Raw genomic sequence first — 9,031 nt, forward strand, 5'->3', positions numbered from 1 at the left:
ACCGCTGACCTTAAGGTTCGCAGCTCGATTCGTAACCACTACGCTAGAGATGGAAACACTGCCTTCAGAATGGTATATAGCTAAATGAAGGGTATGTTGAGAAATAATAACTTCACATTTTGATATTTTTGTTTCATAAATACATCTGTGACTGTAGAAAAACTTTCCAACCTACTCTCCTATGCAGAATAAAAACAACAAGAACTTGAAAGTTTGACAGAAAATTTGGCAGCAATGAGTTTATGTTAAGTGGAAAACCAATTAAGAAATCCATGGTAAGCATGGTTATAAAACTTGAAGAATGTAATCCATGTCTCTGAATTGTACTCATAGAAATCATTGAACTGATGTGTATTTGCTGTGCTTATTTTCAAGAACAATTAAAAAAAAATCAGTGGATCATAGATGCACAGAATTCAGTTTAATTCAATCATAATTCCTAGTAAGAAAATATAGAACTCTTTGGTTCATGTATGGCTTATTGAAATGAAATTAAAATGTTAATTATTTAGTGGTCTCTTCTGAAAACATGACTCAATCCAAGCAATAAAGCATTGCTACTAACTTTCTTTGCTTCTATCCTCCTCTGCTATTCAATTCTTTTGGCTTTCCCTATCTAAGGTAAACATTATTTGTACTTTTGTGTGGCTCATGCTATTGCTTTAAAAATATTTTATAAAGTAGCCATGTATACTACCTAACAATAATTTACTAGTTTTTGTTAACTTTGAATTTTATAAAATCTACCATAATTCAGTTTTCATTGGTAATCTGTTTCCACTTAATAAGTGGTTCTAAATCTTAGTGGCTTAATATATATGGGGAGCGATTCTGGTGAAAAGTTAGCCTCAGGGATTTCCATGAGCTTACAGGCAGATACCAGCTGGGTTGTAATCATCTGAAGGTTTGACTGGAGCTAGAACATCCACTTCCATATGGCTCACACACTTTTGACTGGCATATTAATTCCTCTCCATTTAGGACACGAAATGGGAAGACTTTGGTGTTCTCAAAACATGAATATTGACTTCTTTCAGAATGAGTTGTAGAAGAGGCCAAAGTAAAAGTTACAATGTCTTTAATGTTCTTACCGTGGAAGTCATGCTTCATCACTTCTGTCATATTGGATTAGTCATATAGGAAATTATGACTGAGTGTGTAAGGCAACTATCTGAAAGCATGGATACCAGGAAGCAAACATTGTTGCGGACCATCTTGGAAGGTGGTTGTTACAATTCTCTTGTAATTTGTCACATGAGTCACTTGAGTTACAACCATTTCTAGTTTGTTTTGTCTTTTTCTAATTACTAATGAGGTCACCCTGTTCTTCAGATGCTCCTAGGCCTTAATGGTTCATGACTTTTGTGGTTTTATTAAATGCTTATCATTTTGTTATTTACTGGTATGCTTTACATATCCATAATAGTAATCTTTAGCCATTCAAATATTTATTAAACATATATATTTGCGAGATTATTTCAGTTTTTACTCTGCCTTTTCTGTTGAGAAAGCTGTCTTTTGATGAACAAGAGTAAGATTTTAAGATACTCTATCTATATTTATATATCTAAGGAGAGAATGATAAAACTAATCAGGCAAAATATTAGTAGCTGAATTGAGAGGAGGCTATACATAAGGTATTTGTACGCATCTTATAGCTTATCTTAAATTTGAAACTTAAATAAAGATGTAAGATGAGTATAAGTAATTTCTGTATATGTATATAGATATAGATGGATGGATAGATAGATAGATAGATAGATAGATAGATAGATAGATAGATTTTTTTCCCCTGAGCCAGCTGAAAGTAATAAGGAGCCCTAGCTCTGGTATGGTTTCTACTATACAGATAAGGAGTGTAGTGGTTACGAATCAGGCTGCTAGTCTCACCGTCAACAGTTCGAAACTACCAGCTGTTCTGCAGGAGAAAGATGAGGCTTTTTGCTCCCATAAACATTTATAGCCTTGGAAACCCTATGCAGGGGTGCTATGAGTTGGAACCAACTCCACGGCACATAACAACAACAACAACAATTGCATAAATATTACCTATATGATAATTTCCTTTCCTCCAATTTGTACAAATGTGTCTTAAAATCTTCTTGATCCAGAGTTTTGCATATAATAAAACCCAAACAATTCATAATTCTCTACTTAACTCAACTCTAGGCAACACTCAACCCAAATTAATCAGAATCTACATTTTAACAACATTTCTACTGATCCATATGGACTATTAAAGTTTGAATGTTCCATATTAAAGTTTGAGAAGGACTGGGCCTACTGCAGTGGAAATAAGATCTGTCACCCTTTAGCACATTCGTTTAGTGAATATGTCTTCCCATTTGAGTGCTGGATAATAGTGATAATTTGTTTGTATCAAAATCATTTCCTTACATTATTTTTCCCCATCATATCAAAGTCACTACAAAGATACTTTTCTTGGATTTCCAGAATAAAATCTTTAATGTCCCTTTGTATAACTAACACCTCATATGTAAAGTAATTAAATGAATATTTAATAGGTAATCAGTTGATTAAAGAAATAATTAAGGACCATAACAGCAAGGATAATAAGAGATTAAGGAACCCTTTGAAAAGGATAATAATACCTGCCTTGTTAGCTTATGTATATTGCCTTTGTGCCAACAAAGAATCATTGGTTCAATTAATGACATTTCACACTAGTGATTTCTCTTTAATGCTTTGAGATTACTCTGAGTGACCCAATGCAAATGAAGCTGATGAGAACTTCTAGGACAAGGGAAATTAATCACGTATTACCATTTTGATTTAGGAGTGCTTTAAAATTTTTTTGCACAAAAACCACATGGGTTGATTCAGATTGCAAAACACTTCTGAGTTCCTATAGTGTGCTGGCAATTTTGTGGGAGTAGCCATAAAGGGAGTAAGATATGGTTTCGATTTGACTGGATTTACTGACAAGTAGAAGTGAAGTCAACTTGATAGCACATAACATCAATGGCAAGGGAGGGAGCATGGGCAACATTTAAAATTAAGAGAAAGAAGCATGAACTAAATTCTCGATGGTAGCTGCATGTTTTGGGGGTAGAGATAAAAGTGTTCTCTCCTCTGACAAGATGATAAATGCCTGCATGAGCATTATAAATGACTTCATGAAGCTTGTGGCATTTGAATTCTGATTCTACTAATGAGAAGAGATGGAAAAGAAGGATGAAGGCATTCTGGGTAGAGAGACATTACATATCTAATAAAAGCACAGTGTTAGAGAAGTGTTTGTGGGATGGCAAATTGTGTGTTGACCAGAGCATAAAATTTGGTGAATAATGTAATAGAAACGAAATTTGAAGCAAATTTTGAAGTCTGAGTACAACAGTCCTTGAAATACACGCTATGGAGAATGACTAGAGTGAGGTTTCTTAGAAGAGGAATGCTTTCACATAAGTTTTCTAAAAATCATTCTGGTTGTATTGTGTAAGGTAGACACTGAATTTGATGAGTAAAGGAGGGAGTAGGAAAATTTAAGGAACTAACTACGATAATAGTCAAAGTTAAATAAAATAAGGTTCTGAAGGACAACAATGGCATTGAGGATGGAGATGACAAGTCAAGTTGATTTTCTTGTTTTCAGCACTTATGTTCTGTAGTAGGAACACTGCTGGGCTTGGTTAAATCACTCAGCTGCTAAGGGGAAAGCTGGCTGTTAGAAAGAAATGCAGCAGTCTGGTTCCAAAAGATTACAGTCTTGGTAATCCTACGCCCAGTTTTATCCTGTCCTTTAGGGTCATTTTGAGTTGGACTCAAACTTGTTGTTTTGTGATTATTGTCTATAAAGCAATTTAGCTGCTAGCTGAAAAGTTGGTGGTTTGAGTCTACTTCAAAGAAACTGAAAAAAAGAGCCTGGTTTTCTATTTTCTAAATATCAGCCAATGAAAATCCTGTGAAGCACAATTCTACTCTGACACACATAAGATTGTCATGAGTCGCAATTTAACTGGATAACTGCTATTTTCTGTAAAGTTGCTATGGACACTGAATTAGTGGATTCTGAACCATCACTTCAAGGAGAAATTCAGGATTAGGTTCCTACAAGTTTGTAGTTACATTTTTGTCAACAGAGCAATGCAACATTTTTTTTTTTTTTAAATTGTGTGTTTCTCTTTAAAGACATTTTATTTAATAAAGCTGTTGGTAAATTAATATTGAATTCAAGATCATCAGCATTTTTTTGCCAAACTTAGCAAAACTATACAGGCCTTCTGCATTAAGTCTGGGGTTATTGTAAACAGTGGAATCATCATCAAACAGCACAAAAATGTACAAACAGTGGGGGGATGTGGCACTAAATAGACTGTGAAAAAAGACAGCATGAATAATTTCTGTTTCAAAAATGAACACAATAAAGTAACAACAACAACAAATCATTGGGAAACAAATGTAAAATGTTCTGCATTTTGTTATTCATTTCCCATTTTATTTAATTTGAATCAGAGTATTTGCATCATTTCTACTTTTTTAAATTCATGAAGACTTTCTTTGTAGTGGAATACATGTGACTGTTTTGAAGATTCTTCATATACATCATGTCTTTCATATAATGCATTTGCTAAAAGCTCTGGTAGTGTAGTGGTTACGATTCGGGCTGCTAACCTCAAGGTAGGCAGTTTGAAACTACCAGCTGTTCTGCGGGAGAAAGACGAGGCTTTCTTCTCCTGTAAAGATTTATAGCCTCGGCAACCCTGTACAGGGTCACTATGAGTTGGAACTGACTCCACAGTACTTAAGAACAACATATGCATAATACATGCATTCATCAGTTCAACTGTATTCGTTATCATACTCAGGTCTTTTAGAATCTTCCTGTGATCTGTCAGACAGAAAGGTGAATTAAAGACTGGAACTGTGAAAAAAAAATGAACACAAGATGGTCCCTATAGTTGGAGGTTAAAGGTACCCCACCTGCTTGTCCTCTCTGACATGTCATGCGCTTTCATAGTACTTGATATCAATCACCACTCCCTTTCTTCAAGTCCCAGGGTTCTTCAACATGCTGCAACATCTCACAAAATTCACAATTATAAAAACAAATGGCTCACGAAATTGTAGAGGCTGGCAAGTCCCAAATCTGTAGTTCAAATATCAGTCTGGAGGAATCTTCTTACCTACATAGTTTCATGAGCTAAAATACCCAAAGACACAGGCCAGTCTACAGGCTGTAGAAACATGAGGTCTGGGAGCTGGTGAATTAGGTCAGGTGATAGGCTGAAAGTTTCATGAACTGGAGGTCAGATGTTGCGAGCCAGATGCAAGATCCAGGGCAAGAGAGCAAGCTTTCCCAAAGCAGTCATATAAATTGGAATGAAACCATACCCCCAAGGTTAACTAAGGGTGGTGGCTTGAGTAACACCCTCTGCTAAGGTGGGGCATTCTTTATACTTACATCTACTGTCATTTTTAATCCGTTGTTATTGTTGTGCCATCCAGTCAGTTCTGACTCATTGCCACCCTATATAGGGTTTCTGAGGAGCAGTTGGTTGGTTTGAACTGCTGACCTTGTGGTTCACAGTCCAGAACTGATTCTACAGTGCCACACCGGGAGTCTTTACTCCTTAGCAACTCAATTCAACATGGGTCCATAATCACAGGCATAGAAACTAGAATTTATAATAGTTCACAAAATGGAGAAATTTGGCTAGAAGGGCCATAATAAGTAATTAGCTGCCCTGCAAAGACACTTGCTTGTAGTCACATTGTTCAACCTTAAGTGGAAATGTATGCATTGAAACACTCAAATCTATCCCTGCTCTGAGCACATCCATGAATGATTGTTGCAAGTATGCATTTTGGGGTTGCAAATATATTTTAGTAACTAAGTGAATTTTCAAATATGAATTCTGCAAATAATGAGGATCAGTGTATATAAATGTACACTCAATTGTTATTATCTCATATATAAAGGTACAGTATTTCATAATGTTGTTGTTAAGCGCTGTTGAATCAACTCTGATTTGTAGCCACCCGATCTAGGATTTCCGAGGAGCTGCTGGTTGATTTGAACTGCTAGCCTTATATACAGAGTTCTGGTAGCATAGTGGTTACGAGTTGTGCTACTAACCTCAAGGTCAGTTGTTCGAAACAACCAGCTCTTCTGCAGGAGAAAGATGAGGCTTTCTGCTCCTGTAAAGATTAACCACCTCATAAACTGACTCCACGGCACATAATAACAACAACAACAAACCCTATACAGGGTCACCATGAGTCAGAATCGACTCCACAGCACACAACCAACCAACCAACCAACCAACTTTGCACGTATGAGTATTTACTAGAGATAACAATAGACAAGTCTTACTTCCTTATAATATGGAAATAACAAGGTGAAGTATCAGGACAGTCTATATGTCAGGAACTTCTACCCCTTTTGGACCTATGAAGTAATTTTCAGTCAAAATCTACCTACTAATGTGGACAAAATAAATAGAATCTAAAAGTAAAAAAAAAAAAAGCAAAAAAACTGTTTCATTTAATAGAGTTAAACCAAATAGTTAACTTATATAATTGTTTTTGCAAACCGATGGAAATATTCTTATCCTTATCTGTGCAGATTACATATGTTCCCCACGGTCTAGATATTTTAACTTTGACATCAATGAGAAAGGCAAGAATATACAAGAGAATGAAAGTAACCTTCAGTTGTCCATTTCAATTATGTGTTTTTTAAAATTGTTAGTAAATTTCACTTTTCTCTAAACACTATTTACATTTTCTTTCCTGCCTTTGTTTCAATACTCACAAAAAAATGAAGCAAAGGAATGTAATGTATTTTATCTCATTACTTCGGAATCTCTATTGACCTGGATTTACTTGCTGAAGGAAGATTCTCACCAGATCAGACTTATGGCTTTGTATATTACATAATGCTTTTCTCCTTTAGCTCAGGGTAGAAAGACATACTGTAGTGTTTTCAATAAAGGAAGATTAGACTTAATTTAATTTTTATCATTGTTTCTCTTCTAGAATATTTGTGTTAAAGTGGAAGGGCAAGACCTATTCTAAAAAAAATTTGCGTTCTGTCCCAAGAATGGAAGGAAGGAGGCAGTCAGACGGGTTTAAAATGCTGATCATATGGACTCATTTTTTCCATCTGAATGTGTGAAGGTGTCATTAATCTTGATAGAGGACCCAAGAGCAGAAATAAAATAATTTTGTTGTTTTCCTTTGTTTGTTTTGTATTCATGGCAGTGTATAGAGGGCAAATATGAACCAAAATTACATTTGAAAACTTACAATGGGTAATGTGGGAGAAATCATGGCACAGAAAGAATTAGGACACATTGAAAAATATATCATGTTTTTTTAAAAAAATATAATTGTATGTTATTTTAAAAATAATAATAGATGAAAACACTTATGATAAAATGTATTTCCCACAAAACAATGTTTTTAGTATATCAAATAAAATATTGCTTGGATATAATCTTTATCTAAGATGTAAAATAAACCCAGTTTTGACAATAATATGCTGATTCCAGTTGAAACCACTTATACTACATTTACACTGAAAACAAAAATTTTAGGATAGAGTGTCCTAATGCAAATGATTCAGCACAGATTTATCTTTAATTTGAAATAATGAGTCTTGTCACTTTCTAAAGAATATGAAGTATGTTTTTCTTGGTCCTATGTTTGTGAAAAATGAGCTCTGGTAAGTGTAATGAATACAAACTGAGCTGTGAACCACAAGGTCAGCAGTTCGAAACTACCAGCTGTTCTGTGAGAGAAAGATGAGGCTTTCTGCTCCCTTAAAGATTTATAGCCTCAGAAACCCTACACAGGGTCGCTATGGGTCGGAATCGGTTCCAGAGCACGTCACCACCATGTTTGTGAAAAGAATAAGGCATGAGACCCTTTAAAATGTATTCTTCTAATTATAATGTTGTTAAGTGCTGCTGAGTTGGTTCTGACACATAATGACCCAGTATAGGGTTTCCAATGAGTGACTGGTGAGACTTGAACTGTCGATCTTATGGTTCAAACTGACTTTGCAGTCTAGCGCATTAGCCCACAGTGCCACACCAGGACTCCATGAAAAATGTAAGTGCTATCATGTTTTCTAGAAGTAGATGTTGTTGCTATAAGTGCTGTTAAGTTGGTTCTGATTCATAGCAACACTGTATAGGGTTTCTGAAGAGTGGTTGGTGAATTTGAACCACCAACCTTGCTGTTCAAACCAATCTTTAGGTCAACTGTGTATCCTAGAGTGCCTTAGCAGTACTCCTATAGAAGTAGGTAAATAAATTAAAAAATCCATTCTGATACTTAGATTGATTTTACATGCTCAGTGTGACATGAAAAACTAGATATTTATATGGCATTTTGAGAAAAATAGAAATCAGACTTTTAACGGGATATGTCAGATAGAGATGTGTTTTCAGCTCTATGAAGTTTAGATAATAAACATGCCTTGCTTGATTTTTAAATTTCATAATTATGACATGTATTGTCCTTTATTACAGAGCTCTGGTAGTGCAGTAGATAGGTACTTGGCTGATAACTAAATAAAAGGCCGTTGGTTTGAACCTATTAGTCACTTTGCAGGAGAAAGATAAGGTAGTCTTCTTCTATAGAAATATGTTGCTGAAGAAGGGAGTGATTAACTTTCCAGTCTAGGAACCGAGGTCCCTAGGACCATCAACGGAGAAGATCCGAGAGTGAGACCCTACCCAGAGAAGCAGCGATGCCTGAGATGGAGGCAGAGACGATGACGTGGAGCGATGGAGCAGTTGGGGACTTTAGATCCAGAGAGGGAGAGCAACTGTGTGCTGAAGGCTAGGCGTGGGAGGGGGAGTGTAGGGGGCAGGCTTGCAGGGTATACCCTTTGGTTGGTTGATGATGCATGGAGGGGATTGGAACCATGGCAATGAAATGATATACTATGTTGTTGTTGTTGTCAGGTGCCATCGAGTCGTAGCGACCCCATGCACAGCAGAACGAAACAATGTCCGATCCTGGGCCAACCTCACTACTGCTGCCACACTTGAGTCCATCA

Source organism: Chrysochloris asiatica, unplaced genomic scaffold (assembly GCF_000296735.1).
Source record: "Chrysochloris asiatica unplaced genomic scaffold, ChrAsi1.0 scaffold00011, whole genome shotgun sequence".
In the NCBI taxonomy this organism is placed as follows: Eukaryota; Metazoa; Chordata; class Mammalia; order Afrosoricida; family Chrysochloridae; genus Chrysochloris; species Chrysochloris asiatica.